Here is a 20,997-nt window from a genome sequence, read left to right as displayed (position 1 = left end):
AGACATCTAATACCAAAAAACACTTTAATATCTTACTGTAGTTGCATAATGTCTAACTATACGTTTTGGATTATTTAGAATTGTTTTGTCTTGGATATGAATTTATAGGTTGCCACAAACTGTAGTACTGTTGATTTTTCTTTAGCTATTATTTCTTAGCAAAAATAAACTGCTAGACTGATTCTGATGGCTTGAAACTTTTTTGATGAAGAGTGAGCTGAGCCTGAGGGTGAAGCGCTCAGATTATTTTTAAGTCTAATTTTATCTCTCAACATCAGTCATGAGTGTTGGCTAATGATCAAAACAAGCAGGTTTTTGGATTTGCAAATACTTTTCTTCAGGGGGGTTTTGCCTACCCAGATGCCACATGGATGGTTTGGGTTGCTCAAATGTCCAGTACCAAAGGAACTGGTACAGTATCAAATAGGCATGTCTTCTTGACCTATCACTCTGGAGATATTCTGGTCAGATTTTACTTATAATACACTTTGAGACAGCACCAGAATTTTAAGGGATTATGATTCCAATTTGGAGTGGGAATGCATCAGGATCCCTAAAGGATTTATTTTATCCACAGTCAGGAAATGTGATAACAAGACCAAAACCTAATGCCTCGGTAAGTGACAAAATTATTCCAACAGGCTGGGCAGACTGCCATTTAAACCAAGTTAAAAATCAGAATTTATGTTTGAGGGATTCGTTTACTGTACCCCTCAGACAATCCATGCCTTATGTTACCCAGTGGGTTTCTGCTGGTTGAAGGCAACTTGGAAAGAAAAAGGAGTGAGTCTAGTAGAGGTAATGAGTCATGTTGCTCTAAACTCTGGAGGTGGGACAGATGGGACCATAAAGTCTAGACTAAAAGAGTTTTTTAATGTGCCCAGAGTCTCATCTTGTTAAAGGCCCTTGCAATTTCTCCTCACACCTTTTAGGAAAATCCCACTTTTTCAAATCTGACTTCAGGTTTATGACTGTAGGGTAAGGTTAGGGAGATATCACTGTGCAGACTTACCAGCAGGGATTTGGATAAGAAAGCTGTGTGAGATATTAAACTGTACCAATTAACAGCATCACGATGCCATTATCAAGAAATAATTTACTATAAAACTGCCAACTAAAAAGGTGGTTTGACAGCAGGTGTTTATAGGAACCAGGGTAGTTTTCTGGGGCAATCTTTGCCCATCCCCCTTAGTTTTCCCCAAATCTCCCAGTGTAAATACTGATTACCTGGGTAAAAATTGACCTTGGGAGACAATACCTTTTTTATTTACCCTAAACTATTTATTTACCCTAAGCTTTGTGGAAGGGGGGTTTGCTTATCGTTTTTGGGTTGGTTAAAGTTTGTCAGCAACACATTTCAGTCATCTCACATTAGTGGGAAGTTGAGTGGAAGGAAAAAGTGTGGTAGAAATAGATGCACAAGCTATGGGGATAACTGTAGCCTGTTTTTATTCTGATCTTGTTTATCTTTTTGGTATTTAATATCTGTAAGCTACATTCATCTTAATTAATTTAAATAAATGCTTAAAGTAATATTAAAACCTTCTATAGTATAAATTGTACAATTTCTTTTTTGTCTTAAACAGTTAAGCTTTGTGAAAAGCTGTAACTGTGTGTTTTACTAATGTTTTAGACTGGGCATGTCCCAGCTGATTCTAAGCTCGCTGTGGTGGAACCTATTCTTAAAAAAGCATAATATTGACCCAAGAGTTTCATCTAATATTAGAGCAATTTCAAACATTTATTTTGCTATTCTGTCTTTTAATTTCCGACGTATTTTCAATATGGTTTTAAAGCACACCATAGCACTAAGACAACACTTTTAAAAGTTTCAATACCATTTTGTCTTTAATTGACTTAGGGTTTTCTGTCATCTTAGTGCTTTTAGACCTCAGTGCTGCTTTTAAAACGATAAACCATAATATTCTTATTTCTGGCTTAGACCATACTGTGGGGATTAAGGGATCAGCATTGCAAAGGTTTAAATCTTATTTGAGGGACAGCATTTTTCAGAGTTGAACTGGGGGATTTATTACCTAAGATGGCACCGCAGATGGTTGCCTCGGCGTGTTGGTGCGCACTGTTTTGTTTTGTTTTTTGCTTTAAAACAGTCTTCTGTGATGGTACCCGGAGCTCTCTCACCAGAGAAGAACTCATGAACATCAGGGCTACTACACCAGAGGAGTTATTTCCCACTTTTCTGCCTACTGCTATGGAATTTTTGGACATTCTGGTCAAAGGTGCGCTCACCTTTGCTCACACGGTGAAACGTCGGAAGAGAGGGAAACGGGCTGGGGCGCTGGCACGTCTTCGCCAGCATGGACTACGAACACAGTTACCTGGAATATTTCTCTCTAACGTGCGCTCACTTCCCAAACAAATTGAGGAACTACAACTGCTTTTGGGGAAAAAAAGGGACTTTTATTGATCGGCAGTTTTGTGCTTCACGGAGACGTGGCTGTGTGGATTAATACCGGACTCTGCGCTGCAGCTGGCAGGATTCCAGCTCTACAGAGCGGACAGAGACATGGAACTCTCCGGCAAAGCGAAAGGTGGAGGAATCTGTTTCTAAGCCTTCATCATAAACTGTAAGCCTTTCTATTCCCCACGTGAGTTCGCTTCGTTCATCCTGGTCGGTGTTTACATCCCGCCGCAAGCTAACGTGCAGGTCGCACAGCGCATGCTTGCCGACCAGATACTGAGTGTGGAGCGGATCAACCCGGACTCCTTAGTTATTGTCGTTGGCGACTTTGACAAAGGTAATCTCACCCACGAACTCCCCAAATTTAGACAGTTTATAAAATGTCCGATCAGAGAGGACAACGTTCTGGATCACTGTTACACCACCATCAGAGACGCTTATCACGCCGTCCCACGTGCTGCACTGGGCTAATCCGACCACATCGTGGTCCACCTGATTCCTGAATACAGGCAGAAACTAAAGCTCTGCAAACCTGTTGTGAGGACGACAAGGAAGTGGAGCAGTGAGGCTGTGGAGAATCTCCAGGCGTGTTTAGGCTGTACAGACTGGGATGTGTTCAGGACTACTACCAACAGTCTGGACGAGTACACAGGGGCTGTGACTTCCTACATCAGCTTCTGTGAGGACAGCTGTGTACAATCATGCACCAGGGTGAGTTACAACAACGACAAACCCTGGTTCACAGCTAAACTCAGAAGGTTAAGACTGGATAAGGAAGAGGCCTTCAGGAGTGGGGACAAAGATGTATACAGAGAGACGAAGTACAAGTTTGGCAAGGCAGTGAAAGAGGCCAAACGACTGTACTCTGAGAAGTTCCAAAACCAGTTATCAGCCAACGACTCTGCGTCTGTCTGGAAAGGGCTCAGGCAGATCACCAACGACAAGCCGAAAGCCCCCATCAACGACCGACGCCTCGCCAACGACCTGAACGAGTTCTACTGCCGCTTTGAAAGACAAAGGGACAGTCCTGCAACCATCCCCCACGACACCCCCCAACAGCTGCAGCCACAATCCACCACCCCCACCTCCCCAACCTCAAGAGGGGCCTTGGCACCTCCCACCCTGAAGTTCCCCCCCACCAGCCCCCTACCCATGGCGGAGACGGCTCTTTCCATCCAGGAGAGGGACGTCAACAAACTCTTCAGGAGACAGAACCCCCGGAAAGCTGCTGGACCGGATTCTGTCTCACCAGTCAGCCTGAAGCACTGCGCTGATCACCTGTCTCCAGTCTTCACAGACATTTTTAACACCTCACTGGAGACATGTCATGTGCCAGCTTGCTTCAAGTCTTCCACCATCTGAAGTTTGTGGACGACACCACTCTGATCGGACTCATCTCTGATGGTGACGAGTCCGCATACAGATGGGAGGTGGACCATCTGTTGGACTGGTGCAGCCAGAGCAACCTTGAGCTCAACGCTCTAAAGACAGTGGAGATGGTTGTGGACTTCAGGCAGAACCCAGCCACACCTGCCCCCATCACCCTCTGTGACTCCACAATTGACACTGTGGAATCTTTCCGCTTCCTGGGAACCATCATCTCCCAGGATCTCAAGTGGGAGCCAAACATCAGTTCCCTCATCAAGAAAGCCCAGCAGAGGATGTTCTTCATGCGGCAGCTGAAGAAATTCAACCTGCCAAAGACTATGATGGTGCACTTCTACACAGCCATCATTGAGTCCATTCTCACCTCCTCCATCACCATCTGGTACGCCGCTGCTACAGCCAAGGATAAGGGCAGGCTGCAGCGTGTCATTCGGTCTGCTGAGAAGGTGATTGGCTGCAGTCTACTGTCGCTCCAGGAACTGTACACCTCCAGGACCCTGAAGCGGGCAGGGAAGATTCTGGCTGATCCCTCCCACCCCGGTCACAGACTCTTTGAAACTCTCCCCTCTCGCAGTAGGCTGCGGTCCATCCGGACCAAAACCTCACAACACAAGAACAGTTTTTTCCCATCTGCCACCAGCCTTGTTAACAAAGCCTGGAAACCACCCTGACACTGTCCCTTTCCCACAACCCCCCCTTTCTTTTGCTGACAGGACACCTGTAACCTGCAACTCTATGCGTTACATTAATGCTCAGCTTGGACTCCTGCTATACTTGCACTGCCATACTTGCACAATGATCAACTGCACTGTTGTATTGCTCTGGCATCCTATACTGCTCTACATTTACTCTCACTCACTAAAAACTGTGCACATATATTTAGATTATATTGTAGATATATTGATACTGTTGTAATTTGTATTGTACCGACTACGCCAAAACAAATTCCTTGTATATCCAAAAACGTACTTGGCAATAAAGCTTTTCTGATTCTGATTCTGATTATCTTCAAGTGCTCATCCCTCAGGGATACATTTTTGGACCTGTCCTTTTTTGATATCGTTGTTTTTTTTGGGTTCTATTTTTAGAAAGCACGGCTTCAAATTTCAGTGCTACACTACCTATAAAGCACAATGCCAGGAATCCTTTGAAAGACCTTCTTCAATGTTTAGATGAAGATAATGCATAAATGGCACTAAATCTTAAACTAAATGAAGACAAAACAGTAGTCATTTTGAAGCTTGTGACATGCTAGATTTTGGCCCTTCAAGAAATTACATAAGACATTCACCAGAAACACAGGAGTAATTCTGGATAATAGCTTTAACTTTGACAAACAGATAAATGCTGTCCTGAGAACTAGCTATTTTCTGTTTTGAATGACTGGAAAGGTGAATTTGTTTGTGTTTTATTGACCTTGAAAAGTCATCCATGCATTTATTTAATCCTGACTGGACTAATGCAATAGTCATTATGTTGACATTGGAGTGTCGCAGATTGGTCAACTGCAGTTGGTTCAAAAATGATCTAGCTACACTGGGACACCACATTTCTTCCATGGATGTCATTGCACTTCTTAAATTATGGTTCTGTACAATTAATACAATACATTTTAAATTAAGTAACTCAGATGAAGTGTAAACTTTCAGCTTTAATTCAGTGGGTTACATAAAGAGAGTGCATAAAAATATGAGGAACTAAAGCACAATCCCTTCATTTCAGGGATTCAAGTAACTGGGCAAATTAAATAAGGGAAAATAAAATGGTCATTTCTAATACTTGGTTGAAAACCCTTTGCTGGCTGACAGCCTGAAGTCTCATGGACATTACCAGATGCTAGGTTTCCTCCTTCTTAATGTTTTGCTAGGCCTGTACTGCAGCTGCTTTTAATCACTGTTTGTTTGTTGGCCTTTTTGTTCGAAGTTTAGTCTTAAACAAGTAAAATGCATGCTCAAATGGGTTTAACATCAGGTGACTAACTTGGCCATTCAAGAATTTTCCACTTCTTTGCTTTAATAAACTTCTAGGTTGCTTTGGCTGTATGTTTTGGGTTTTTGTCCGTCTGCATTATGAAATGCCTCCCAAGTAATTTCACTGCATTTTGCTGGATTTCTGTTGACAATATGTCTCTGAACACCTCAGAATTCATTCGGCAGCTTTTGTCCATTGTCACATCAGTAAACACTGGTGTTCGAGTGCCACTGGCGGCCACGTACCCCCAAGACAACACAAATGCCTCTATGGCGTTTAATAGATGATGTGGAATGCTTTGGATCATGAGCTGTTCCATGGCTTAAACATAAATCTTCTTGCCATCATTCTGGTAGAGGTTGATCTTAGTTTCGTCTGTCCAAAGAATGTTCTTCCAAACTGTGTGTTGTAGAAAAATTAGTGTTTATCAAGACAGAGACTGATGATTGTCACTCAGAATCAGCTTTATTATAATCTTGGAAGAGAGAAGGATTTTTTACAGCATTGGAGATTCGCTCAGTAGTGCTGCTAAATTGTTCTGCCAAGACAAAGCAAAATTCTCCTATAAGCTACAACAGTTTTGAAGGTGACTCTCATGAGACCTGTTGTCCTAGACATAATCTTAACAGTGTGGCATATTATCTCACACAGCTGCAAGCAGAAGGCTGAAGAACCATTACTCTAAGACTATGTAAGAGAAGAATGAAACAATAAGGGGTTCTAATATTTTTGTCAGTTCCTGTAGAGTATCAAAGAGCAAATCAAGCAAGGCACTAAAAATTTCCATAACACTGTGCTGGCATTTTTTGTAATGTTTTTAAGCAAAGTCTAATATAACCTTTTTATTGTCAAATCTTATGAGTGGCTTGCACCTTGCAGGGAACCCTCTGCGTTTCCTTTGATGTAAGAGACATTAAGGACATCCTTCAATCAAACGAGTTGTGAAAATTTTGACAAGTGGGCGGGACTTCCGGTGGCTGGAACATCCTAGGGCGGGACTTCCGGTGGCTGGGCCTTCCTGTGACGTAACCGGATATCATCATTAATCGGATGTTGTCATTAGCCGGATATCATCATTAATCGGATGTTGTCATTAACCGGAAGTTGTCATTACAAGGAAGCGAATCTTACTAATTGTATGTTTTTAGATGTTTTTTACATCTAAAAACAAAACATGTAGAGATTATGATTATTGATTAATTAATATTTATCAATAATTATAATTAAAAATCATAATTTGAGAAAATTAATTTCTTAACCAAAAATCCTCATTTATGAATCAAAACCAGAGATGTCTTCTGGTGTTGTAATTGTGGCTCAACGCCTTTGATAATTACAACCGTTAAATACTCAGTAATAATTTATAACTATTACAAGAGATGTCACTGTTTAATCAACCGTTTCTGCCGAAACGTGTGAAACTTTAACCTTATTTTGACTGACAAATCACTCTTGCACAAAATAAACACAAAACGCCTTCTCTTTATCTACGTGAAAATGTATTAAACCAATCAGCCTGATACAACTCTTCGATCCAATAATCTTCACCTACTCAAACATGCAAAGTTCTACACAAAAGGGTAAAATATCTAACTAAACACAATAAAGCAAAACAGCAGTAGGTGTGTATGGTATCAAACCAGCAGTTATGGCAAAAGTGATAATATGACAAGGGAATATGGTGTTGAACGAAGCTTTGGGAGCGCAGCCCACCAGAAATTGTAGCTCAGTGAGATGCACAGTCATAAAACTACCCCTAACGCTGGGGATGTTACAGAACACAAAGGGTTATAAAATGTTTGGCGGCAACTCATAAAACATGAAGTTGAAGACAAAGAAAATGGTTGATTTTCACCATAAGGTTATTATAGCAGTCCAGTTTCACAGCACACCTGCACTCAGGTGTTCGCACAGTAAAGCACAATCTTGCGAGACTCGGCGGCCTCAGAAAACAACAGTAATCACGTTTCAATCAGCGCAACTCGGGCTGTTGAGCGACCGCAGGAGCCTGGAATCGCCTCATACACGCCACCGACGATGACACTGCTTCACTTCAACACGTCGTCACTAAGTGGTACTGTGAGCAACATGTCATATGATCTTTGGTCATGCAGAGTTTCGGTCTGGCAAAAGCATTCAAATTTTCGAGTAAATCGGACTTTCCGGAAGGACGTTGCAGTCGCTTGTTTGTTTGTGGGCGGGGCTAAAACAACATCATCAATTGACTGTGTCAAAATGTCCATCATTAAATCAGGATCATGTATACTACATTTCAAGTGGATCCGATGATGTATGAGGGAGATATAGCCCTTGAAGTGTCCTATGGGGCGCTGTTGATCCAAATTTAAATGTAATCCAATAGAGCTGTTTGGGGGCTGACAAAGATCAAGCATATTCATTTTGGAGTGAATCGGACCATGCATGTGTAATTTAGAGGCAAACGTATGGCCGTGGCGTGACATCAGAATTCGCCACGCCATCATATTCACACCCTCCAGCTAAAGCAGTCAGTACTGGCGACTGTCTAAGACCATCATGTTATCTGTTACTTGGGACAGTTTCACATTGATTAGGTGAAGAACATCAAACACTGATTCTGTAAAGGAAAACGGGACACTTTCTGTTGTCAGGGGGCGGGGCGTCGATGATGTCAGCATCTGACAAGTGAATATTGTTCAGCCCTAGAGGCAGATCAATCCCAGAAGGTTTCATTTGTCTGTGACTTTCCTTGTAGGAGCTATATCAATTTAGTGTTTTATGGCGAGAAGTCATATTTTGAGAAGTGGCCACGCCCACACGCTTTCATGTATGAAAAAGATTTTGATAACGTTTGATCCCCAATCCCGTAAGAGTATACTGAGTGATTTTCAAGTCTCTAAGTCAAAAGCTGCAGGAGGAGTTTGCTCAGATATGCTTGCTAGAAACGTTCAAAACTGGGTCAAAATGGCAACTTCAATCCAAAATGGCCGACTTCTTGTGGGGTTTGGAACAATGCTCCAATAGAGTTTTTTGTAGGTCCTGAGAAGTTACATATGTGTACCAAATTTCAGATTCCTCGGTCAAAGCATGGCTTGGGGCTGATTTTTTCTAATTTTGTAGGGTACGCTGTGGACGAATTAGGCCACACCCACCGAATATGTCATCAGATCTCTGTTGGGGACTGGAGAAGGATCAATCACATTGAATTTGTTGCAGATCAGATGATCTATGTGGAAATTAGAGGCAAACGTATGGCCATGGCGTGACGTCTGATTTTGCCGCGCCGCCATGGCCACGCCCTTTTATGAAAAGTCACTGTGCCTCAAACGAAGTTAGACCCACTAGTTATCTGTCTTCTGACACACTTTCAAGTTGATTGGGTCAAGAGGGTCAGAGAGGCACCTTTCCAAGTGGAAAAAGGGACTTCCTGTTCTGAGGGGGCGTGGCTTTGATGATGTCAGCATTTGACCCCATAGGATCGTCGGGAACACGAAGGTCCTCCTTTATGCCAACTTTGGTGTGATTTGTATATTTTTTGGGAAAGTTATTGCAATTTGTCACTTTTGGCGTGAATGCCAAATTCGTGCCACGGCCAAGCCCCCTAAACATGGCCAAGAACTCACGATTTTGATAACTTTTAATCCCCCATCCCTTAACTGCATGTTGACCAAATATGAACCCGATAGCTCAAAATCCCTAGGAGGAGTTTGTTAAAGTTCTACGTGAGTAAAAGTGAAAAACGGGCATAAATTGGCCTTTGACCCAAAATGGCCGACTACCTGTGAATTTTATGGCATACCCCCAAGAGAATTTCTTTCTTGTTTTGAGGTTCTAGCATTGTGCAAAATTTCAGATCTCTACGACTTACGAACCGTAACGGGCTATCTCACGTTTGGGGGCGTGGCTAAGTGGTTAGGCCACGCCCACTGATGACGACATTAAGGATCAAGAATTTTCGTTGGACAATTTTGGGTAAAAGCGTGTGCATCTAGGGGCTTGGCAAAGTCCCCATATTGCCCCGCAAAGACGCAACGGAAAAAAGAATAAGAATTCGAGCGATTACAATAGGCCCTTGCAGTTTTCCTGCTCGGGCCTAATTATGTTTCAAAAGAGCAATGGCATGCACATACAATTCAGAACACATTAGACTCTAAGTGGCGATTCTACATAGCACTAAAACCTACTCTACCCTGGCCACGCTATTCCTAATAAAGAAATAAAAATAAAAGGTCGATTTTACTTGTTGAAGTCTTCCTTCTGGGGCAGCAAGTGAGAGAAAAAAAGGGGTTGAAGAAAGTGGTCAATCTCAGTCCTTTGGCCTCCTTGGCGAAAATGAAAAATATGATCTGACCGTTAGCGGTCGACTAGTACAAAACAAGGAGGGAAAGTTGCATCTCCTTGAAACTGTGTTTTTTTTGGTTACGTGTTAAACTCACGTCTTCGATCGGCAAAGTGAAATTTCTGGCCTTCTTATTCCAGAAACCTCTTTCATGAATTTTTCGTTGGCCAACAAAGGAGAATAAATGAAGAATCCACGTGGGACCTCTTCTTCTCCAGAGATGCGCTTCAGTTACTGGTCCGGTTTCCAGCGTGAAAAGCAAAGCTTTTAAAGGGGCCACCTTCATTTATGCTTTCCGTGACGTCAGACTTGGGACACCCTGTCATGTCAGCCGCGGTGGCCGCTGGGATTCGTAGTTACTGGCTATCCTGGGATACAAAATGGTCGATGACGCCAAACGGCCTGGTAGCATCCAGCAACATGCAAATGGTCCAATATTCAGCACATGTGGTCCAACATTCCCCCCTAGGTTCAAAGGGTGAGATGAATCGCAGTCTTTGAAGCTACTGGGACCATTCTGTCCTTAGCTGAACAATCATATATATAAAATCATGGTTCATAGCTTATTCGTCCAACTTCCATTAGGCACTGGAACCTGGCTGTGTCATTGGCAAAGGGGGTGCTATGAACCGTGGGGGAATGAATGTGAGGGAATTAATCCTGACCTGTAAACGCTTAACCTGCCTGTATGCGGTGTGTTATTTTTGACAAAACCAACATTTACCCCGGTTTAGGCTTAAACCACTAGCTCTTCCAAATGATGATGGGGTTTAATATAACTCCTGTCTCTAAACTATCTAGATGCGAAAAGAGAGAGAAAATAATAATTGAATTGCAGTACCTAGGCTATAAGCCCTGTGTGTTTGTGGAGGTTGCAAGGTGTCTGCTGTGGTGGACTAAGGATTTTCTCTAAGTTCAGCAGAACTAGGCCAGTAGGTATCTGTGCCTTGGTGGGCACTCTACAGATGAACCAACCTCTTTTAATAAGATTTTGCATGAAATCTCTGGCAATGTGTGTGTCCATTACATCATTCTTAATCACTTTTGTGAGGTCTGCTGTGCATGCAGAGTGTTAATGGAAAATTATCGTGCCAACTTACAGTTTAACACTGTGTCCTAGAAGGTACTTATACTTTTAAGTGTTTCTGTTGAAGAAAGTTGTTACTGGTTAGTGCATGTTAGTGTGAGTTTATGAAACATGCACCTATTTAACTAGTCCTACTCACGGGTCTCTCCTTTCCCGGACACGGAGACAAGCTCTGTTCTTGGGGAGGAGAGTTTGACGTAGAACTTCATCTGGTTCAGCAAAAGAGCAGCATCTGGGATGTCAATCTTTTCTGACAGGCATCCAACCCACTTAATGAAGCTGCATGTCACAGTTAGGAGGAATTTGTTACCTCCTGTTAATTTTGGAGCTGGTTCGACCTGGTTGGTCTGAAGGTGGAACCAAAGTAATGTAACCCCCCTTCGCTGAAGCGGAGGTTGACTGATTGGCTAGGATGGCTGAAACTGGCAGCAGGTTAAACATCCTTTGATGTAGACCTGGATGTCATGAGATGTTGGAGGCCAGTACGCCATCTGTTGGAGAGTGTGAAGTGTGGCTTTGTAGCTCCTATGGCACCCTACAGGAGAGTAATGGGCGAAGGATAATGTGACACCCCCTTTGGTCTGTTAGAACAATACTCAAAGCATGGGAAAGCTGTTTGATGCCAATCTGCACACTGGAGGTGCACACTCTGTCTGTCTTAAGGAGAGGACAGAGCCCATCTGCTAAAGGGAGTGTGTGGCTGTGTTGTGCCTCAATTAAGAGGGGAACTTTTTGGCACAAGCGGTCATACAGCTCTCTACTGATTGATGAATCTTCCAGCCACAATGCTAGAAGCACTTGTGGTATGAACATGGTTTCCAGGTGCACGCCTTCCACCACTTTGGGTTTGTAAGTTTTCACACTTGGGTTCTTTAAAGAGCAAAGAAATGATGCATAACTGCATCTGGGAGGTGTTTTCTGGGTTGCTGGGTGCAGCTGTGTCCCAGAGGTGCCCATGCCCAGCTCTGACGAGGGCCTGAGAGGCTCTTTGGGCTCCTTTAAGCTGGTGACCTGATTGGTCACAACGGATCGTTCGCTGCTTGCACCCAGTGGGTTTGGCACCTCCATCCGGGTCCAGTGTTGGTCCTGGTGGCAGACAATGAGTGGGGCCAGCCTGTCCAGCAGGTCCTGGCCACCAAGAAAAAGCTCTTTGTTTAATGTGCACATATACAGGTCCTTCTCAAAATATTAGCATATTGTGATAAAGTTCATTATTTTCCATAATGTCATGATGAAAATTTAACATTCATATATTTTAGATTCATTGCACACTAACTGAAATATTTCAGGTCTTTTATTGTCTTAATACGGATGATTTTGGCATACAGCTCATGAAAACCCAAAATTCCTATCTCACAAAATTAGCATATTTCATCCGATCAATAAAAGAAAAGTGTTTTTAATACAAAAAACGTCAACCTTCAAATAATCATGTACAGTTATGCACTCAATACTTGGTTGGGAATCCTTTGGCAGAAATGACTGCTTCAATGCGGCGTGGCATGGAGGCAATCAGCCTGTGGCACTGCTGAGGTCTTATGGAGGCCCAGGATGCTTCGATAGCGGCCTTTAGCTCATCCAGAGTGTTTGGTCTTGAGTCTCTCAACGTTCTCTTCACAATATCCCACAGATTCTCAATGGGGTTCAGGTCAGGAGAGTTGGCAGGCCAATTGAGCACAGTGATACCATGGTCAGTAAACCATTTACCAGTGGTTTTGGCACTGTGAGCAGGTGCGAGGTCGTGCTGAAAAATGAAATCTTCATCTCCATGAAGCTCTTCAGCAGATGGAAGCATGAAGTGCTCCAAAATCTCCTGATAGCTAGCTGCATTGACCCTGCCCTTGATAAAACACAGTGGACCAACACCAGCAGCTGACATGGCACCCCAGACCATCACTGACTGTGGGTACTTGACACTGGACTTCGGGCATTTTGGCATTTCCTTCTCCCCAGTCTTCCTCCAGGCTCTGGCACCTTGATTTCCGAATGACATGCAGAATTTGCTTTCATCCGAAAAAAGTACTTTGGACCACTGAGCAACAGTCCAGTGCTGCTTCTCTGTAGCCCAGGTCAGGCGCTTCTGCCACTGTTTCTGATTCAAAAGTGGCTTGACCTGGGGAATGCGGCACCTGTAGCCCATTTCCTGCACATGCCTGTGCACGGTGGCTCTGGATGTTTCTACTCCAGACTCAGTCCACTGCTTCCGCAGGTCCCCCAAGGTCTGGAATCGGCCCTTCTCCACAATCTTCCTAAGGGACCGGTCACCTCTTCTCGTTGTGCAGCGTTTTCTGCCACACTTTTTCCTTCCCACAGACTTCCCACTGAGGTGCCTTGATACAGCACTCTGGGAACAGCCTATTCGTTCAGAAATTTCTTTCTGTGTCTTACCCTCTTGCTTGAGGGTGTCAATAGTGGCCTTCTGGACAGCAGTCAGGTCGGCAGTCTTACCCATGATTGGGGTTTTGAGTGATGAACCAGGCTGGGAGTTTTAAAGGCCTCAGGAATCTTTTGCAGGTGTTTAGAGTTAACTTGTTGATTCAGATGATTAGGTTCATAGCTCGTTTAGAGACCCTTTTAATGATATGCTAATTTTGTGAGATAGGAATTTTGGGTTTTCATGAGCTGTATATTAAGACAATAAAAGACCTGAAATATTTCAGTTAGTGTGCAATGAATCTAAAATATATGAATGTTAAATTTTCATCATGACATTATGGAAAATAATGAACTTTATCACAATATGCTAATATTTTGAGAAGGACCTATAGATGGGGTGCACCAGAGTCATGTCTTCGAGTGTGATGTCCAGCTCCACCCAATTAGAGATGCACGATCGGTCTCGGGTGCGGCTGGTGATGCTTACATCACAAGCTTCGGCTTGAAATGGTTTATTGAAGGAGAGCATGGCTCTACTCACCTCCTAAAACATGATTGAGCACATCAGGTTGATCTGTGATCCCATTTTAAAATGGAAACTCAGTTGGAAACGTCCTCCTATAATGATCAGACAGTATAGTCGACGTGCATGTCCATTTTTGGTTTAATTTACCTGAGAACCTTGGAAAGATGGTTTGTGGCGTTTCTCCTGGAGAGGTCCCAAGGGGTACTTGGAGATTCCCAGGTTTGTCTCCCCATCCAATGAGGTAGACTCTGATGGCTGTGGAGACCGGGTCAACGCCTAGTCATGCTGACGGGAAGTTTGGGTCTGGTTTAACTGGAGGGTCGGCTTCCTGTTTCAAGGGTTGTGGGGGCGTGGTGGCCTGACGCACCGCTTCTGTAACCATCTTACGCAAGGCCTCCATCTCTTTCCCCATAATCCCTTCTGCGTGTCGGTTTCACCCTTTTCAATCAGGTTTACCTTTAGGCTTCACGTGATGGTCAGGTCGTCTGTTCGACCGGAAGTGGTCCGGCAACTTTGACTGTAGTTGGTATTCAGTACCACCCCCCCAGTCCAGCTGACCAAACCTACATTGTTCCCTGAACCTGTTCTTCACATGGGTTCTGGCTGAAGGCATTTCCTGATCTTCCAACGCAAGACTGTTCCTTTCTGCATGTATCCGTAAAACTCTAGCCTCGCTCTCCGATCCCTTGGTTGGGCGAGCACGTGTTTCCCACGCCATCTGAGCATATTTGCGGATCTCTTGCATGCTCATGGCCTTGGTTCTGCAATACATAGTAACATCGTATCGTACACTTTCATGAAGGTTGTGGAGGAACAGGGAGTAAAAAGCATGTACCTCCTCAATGCCGGGCGCATTGCGTCCTTGGAAGTAGACGGCTCTAAAGCGCCGGTAATACTCCCTGGGTGCTTCGCTTTTCTTTTGCTGGATAGTGAAAGCAACAAGTGTGGCGGATGCCCAGTCCATGTACACGGAATACTCTTCCCTTAAAGCTTTGCAAAGGGTTGAATAACGGTCTCGGACTGCAGGGGTCAGGCTCTCCATAAAAACATGGACGCTCCTGGATGTTGTTTTCCAGATAAGCTTCAATTTTTCCCGTGCTGATGGGCAGTACAAATCTAGAAGACAACGTTCAACTTCCCTAAGATAATCATCATTGTTTGATTCTGCATTATTAGGGTCGAAACACTCTGTCTTTGGTCAGAGACTCAAGCTGGCGGGTGCGCAATCCACTCTCAGGGATTGGTGCTGGCCCATCTGAGTCATCATCGGAGAGTTCACTCTGGCTGCACTCAGGGTGTGTCAATGCATCACGCCTCATCCTCGGAGGAGGCAGTGGAGGCTGCTCATGGTACAATGGTGGGGCCTGTGCTTCCCGGACTTGGGAAGGAGGTGAGGGAATGTAGAGGACCGTACTGCAAGTCAAATTTGAAGGCTGCTTGCCTCTAAGCCTTGAACTATTTACTCCTGCTGGATCCCCAGCCAGGTATTGTTCATGGCTGCTGATTACTGTGGGGGTGGGGCACCGCACCACTGAACCTATTCAGACTATTTACACCTGTTCTGGCCTCGGTGGATGTATGGGGAACCCCATGAGCCTGAAAGGTAATCTCTGGAGAGCAGCTTCTACATCCTCCAGATCTGACCTGCAGGTTCTCTCAGGATATCGCAGGTGTGGCTCACCTTCAAAGGTTTCAACCTGTGAGGTGGGTTTTTGTTTGCCCCCCATTCCTCCAGGGATGGGGGGTGGCCTGGTTACACTCAATTGTCTCCAACCTATTTTCAACTTCTGTTAGTTCACCTCTAAGGACATCCACCGTCTGCAAAGTATCATTCAGCGTGAACTGCAGTTTAACACGCTGGTCAACTTCCAACATTAACCTTTGCTGATACAACAGAGTGAGCTGTCCTAACACATCTGAGACCCGTCTGTCTTTTGGTGGATTTTTGATGACTTGGAGCAACTCCTGAATCCTGGCTTAACATTTCTCAATGCCATAATTAATCATTGAGACCTTTACGCTCCTCTGGGGAAAGAGGGAAGAAGAGAAAGAATTTTGAAATAATCCAAAACCAAATTCAAAATAAAATTTTTAAAATGGGAAAACAAAACTAAAACATTCAATGCTGTTCTTAGCTTCAAATAAATGTTAGTGCTCTCTAATATGGATCACCTATCTTCTAGTTAGGCAACTAAGTTAGTTTTATGAGTCAGATCAAAACATGCTTCACACAATAAAACCCAACAAAAACACTTAAATTTTGTCCAAAAGTGGTAATGAATGATCTGTAACTTCAACTTTCAACTTAAGTTATGCCATTTTGATCATAGGTGATGGAATTATCTGCCTGTGTTAATAGATTGAGTGATTAAAATTAAATTAAAATCAAAAGTAGGAAATGCAATTCTCACTAATGACCACCAGATGTACTGAATGCAGGTCTGCAATTTGGGAAACTCCGGCTGCAACTGCAATTTTATTAAATGGCCACCAGATGTAGGTGTTGTTCTCTACCTGACTGGGAGAATGTTGGTCACAACTGTAATTACGCCCAGCGGACACAGGGGCAGATCAGAAACCCTTAGCAGGAATCTGGTTGCTGTGGTAACAGCTGATTGCCCCTAGCAGACACGCTGGGGGTGGCTCTGATGCCTCTTGCTTTTACAGGAATTTAATTTTAACTTTCACACCACAAGCTACACAACTTCCACCTTGCGTCCACAAAAACACCTCTGAAAGATTATTTTATCCTCTGAAGCAGAACTGAGCAAATTTTAGTTAAGATATCCCCTAGATTACAAACGCTCTCTGCAAAACTCACCAAATTTCACAATAAAGCTTGTTATATTTTACAGATATCACAATTGTTCAATTCATTTTAAGGCCCATCTAAGGAACGCCAATGTTGGGATTATGATTATTGATTAATTAATATTTATGAATAATTATAATTAAAAATCATAATTTGAAAATTAATTTCTTAACCAAAAATCCTCATTTATGAATCGAAACCAGAGATGTCTTCTGGTGTTGTAATTGTGGCTCGACACCTTTGATAGTTACAACCGTTAAATACTCGGTAATAATTGATAACTATTACCAGAGATGTCACTGTTTAATCAATCGTTTCTGCCAAAATGTGTGGAACTTTAACCTTATTTTGACTGACAAATCACTCTTGCACAAAATAAACACAAAACGCCTTCTCTTTATCTACGTGAAAATGTATTAAACCAATCGGCCTGATACAAGTCTTCGATCCAGTAATCTTCACCTACTCAAACATGCAAAGTTCTACACAAAAGGGTAAAATATCTAACTAAACACAATAAAGCAAAACAGCAGTAGGTGTGTATGGTATCAAACCAGCAGTTTTGGCAAAAGTGATAATATGACAAGGGAATATGGTGTTGAACAAAGCTTTGGGAGCGCAGCCCGCCAGAAAGTGTAGCTCAGTGAGATGCACAGTCATAAAACTACCCCTAACGCTGGGGATGTTACAGAACACAAAGGGTTATAAAATGTTTGGCGGCACCTCATAAAACATGAAGTTGAAGACAAAGAAAATGGTTGATTTTCACCATAAGGTTATTGTACCGGTCCAGTTTCACAGTGCACCTGCACTCAGGTGTTCGCACAGTAAAGCACAATCTTGCGAGACTCGGCGGCCTCAGAAAACAACAGTAATCACGTTTCAAAAGAACAATGGCATGCACATACAATTCAGAACAAATTAGACTCTCTGTGGCGATTCTACATTGCACTAAAACCTACTCTACCCTGGCCACGCTATTCCTAATAAAGAAATAAAAATAAAAGGTGGATTTTACTTGTTGAAGTGTTCCTTCTGGGGCAGCAAGTGAGAGAAAAAAAGGGGTTGAAGAGCTCCTGCTCGTCCGCAGTTAAACTCCAAGAAAGTGGTCAATCTCAGTCCTTTGGCCTCCTTGGCGAAAATGAAAAATATGATCTGACCGTTAGCGGTCGACTAGTACAAAACAAGGAGGGAAAGTTGCATCTCCTTGAAACTGTTTTTTTTGGTTACGTGTTGAACTCACGTCTTCGATCGGCAAAGTGAAATTTCTGGCCTTCTTATTCCAGAAACCTCTTTCATGAATTTTTCGTTGGCCAACAAAGGAGAATAAATGAAGAATCCACGTGGGACCTCTTCTTCTCCAGAGATGCGCTTCAGTTACTGGTCCGGTTTCCAGCGTGAAAAGCAAAGCTTTTAAAGGGGCCACCTTCATTTATGCTTTCCGTGACATCAGACTTGAGGCGCCCCGTCATGTCAGCCGCGGTGGCCGCTGGGATTCGTAGTAGCGGGCTATCCTGGGATACAAAATGGCCGATGACGCCAAACGACCTGGTAGCGTCCAGCAACATGCAAATGGTCCAATATTCAGCACATGTGGTCCAACACATCCAGTTTTATTTTGCATTGCACAAGTGTTTTTGTTCTTTGTCAAGGATGTACCAAACTATAAATATTGCCACTCCTAATATTGTAGCCATTCCTCAACTGTTATTTTTTTGTTTTTACATCTTAAGGATGGCTTGTTTAAACTTTATTGAAAGATCCTTTTACTGCATCTTCACATCCAAATCTTCTAAGCGCCAGCACCGCACCTCAAATCAACTCCAGGCAGGTTATTTGCTATATTGATAATGACATAACAAAGCTATTGCCCACACCTGCCCTGGAAACAACCTTTGAGTCAATTGTCCAATTACTTTTGGTCCCCTTTAAAAAAGGGGTTGGTACATGTTAAGGAGCTGACACTCCTAAACTCTTTACCCAAACTGAATGTGGACACCCCCAAAGAAAACCTGAGAATCTGCAGATTATGACCGTGTCAATTATATAACCATAATTTAACCCTAATGATAACCATAATTTCAATAATATCAGTAAACGGATAAAAAAACAAAACTTGTCAAAGTCCAAATACATATGAACCTAACCAAAGAAGAGACTGGGCTTTTGCAGTTGCTGCTCTGAAACTGGAATAGAGTGCTCTTGCACACTAGGACCTCTCCTACATTAGTTATAAAGGAATTTTTAGTCATTTAAAGACACATTTTTATTTACTAGCTTTTAAACTTGACTAAATTTGTCTTTTCTGTCTGTGATATTATTCTTTTGTTTTTTGATATTCTACAAGTTTACAGCACTTTGAACAACTCTTGCTGTTTTTAAATGTCCCACATAAATAAATTAACCTCACTCTAACCACGGTGATGTAATCAGCGATTAATGCTTTATTGATCTCATCACAATTTTCCATAGAATGTTGCAACTGCTTGCCCTGACAACGGCAGGAGAAATCAGCCTTAGCTGATTTGGGAAGGAAAATATTTAAATCTAGAATTGCTTTAAGATTAACATACTGAAGTCAACTTATTGACTGTAGTACTCCTCTATTTTTATTTTTCTGCTAGAGACTGCAACACTTATGCAGGCTGCAGAGGGGTCTCCTCAACATTGGTGGATGCTATTTACATGAACAGCTCTTTTCTGTATGGCAGAGGAAGCACACACAATAGAGATTCAGGTTTCCGGGTAAATATGTTTAGGGAACCACAATGGAAACATGCCTTAGGATGCAATGTTCTACATTTTATATTTCATTTTCAGTAAAAGACCCACTGTCAAACAGCATTTCTGCCTTTGGAGTCTGGGATGTCAAATACAAAAGGTGAAAGTGGGGTTAAAACAGAACTCAACATTGAGTAGACCCAGTTCATAAAACAGTGATGAACAAGCAGAAATCTCAAACAACCTAAGGATCAGTATTTGCACTGGAGAAAATGCTATTTACTCTTAATGCAATGTGGTTCCTTGACTCTAATACCACACACACTCACTTCCACACTTAGAGCAGAATAAAATGTCACTGGTAATGGTCTTTTTCAACTTTTTTGACTGTGACATTTAAAAATCTTTGGAAAGGCAAGACTAGTTTGCCCCCAGGTGATGAAACCAGCCACATTATTGTTCGCAATTTTTAATTGCAAATTTGAAAGTGTGGGACCAGATTAGATTTGGGTTTTAATCTTCCAGAGAAAATATATAAAAAAAGAAAACAGTTTAAAAAAAAACGTTAACTCTGGCATCCACATTTTGGGGTTTTCAAAGCTGTACTGACTGTGGCACAACAATGAATGAATCATAAGAATAGAGAGCATTTAGAGAAAATGAAGAGCTGTGATCCAGTAAGAAACCTCTCTTTTACACTTTTTGTATTTCTCAGAATATGAATCGATATATCTTAACAGTAAAAGACATTGAGAAAAGGAGTTGGACAACATAACGTCTTGTTTTATGACACATGCACAAAGACTGCTGTTTCAACAAAAAAGCAAGCACATGAAAGTCTTACTACAGACACAGGCTGTCTTTGTTCTCCCTGCAAAGTTCGAGTCTTTTGTCCTTTTTTCTTCTACATGTAAGTCAGCAGAACCAACTAAGAACCAACATTTACAGAGTCCGCCAAACCGCTGAGAAAGCTGGAAGTGGTTTTGAACGACAGTCTAAAACAAAGCTGGCCTCGTTGTCTTCTCTCAGTCAAGCAGAGTCTCGGTTTTGAAAATTATGAGTGTATGCATGCAGAACTGGCCATACTAACAGAAGGAAAAGCTGAAAAGAACAAAAAGAAAGAGAAAAACTAAATCTAAAAAAGGTATTTTTGTTGCAAACATAGTGAATTTCAAATTAAATTGAATTTCTCAACAACAAAAAAACAACAACTATAAGGTGTTAGAGTTCTTGTTTCAGTAGCTGTCCAACTTGTCAGCCTGAGCCCTCCCACCAGTGAAGTGGGATAAAACAGAAAATCCTTAAAATGTTCACAATCTTTGTTCCTCCATATTGTGCTTTTTTTTTAAAAACACTCAAATTTGAACTTTATTTGAAT

This window comes from Girardinichthys multiradiatus, chromosome 17, assembly GCF_021462225.1.
Source record: "Girardinichthys multiradiatus isolate DD_20200921_A chromosome 17, DD_fGirMul_XY1, whole genome shotgun sequence".
Lineage (NCBI taxonomy): Eukaryota > Metazoa > Chordata > Actinopteri > Cyprinodontiformes > Goodeidae > Girardinichthys > Girardinichthys multiradiatus.
The sequence above is the reverse complement of the archived record's forward strand: the minus strand, read 5'-3'. Positions refer to the sequence as shown.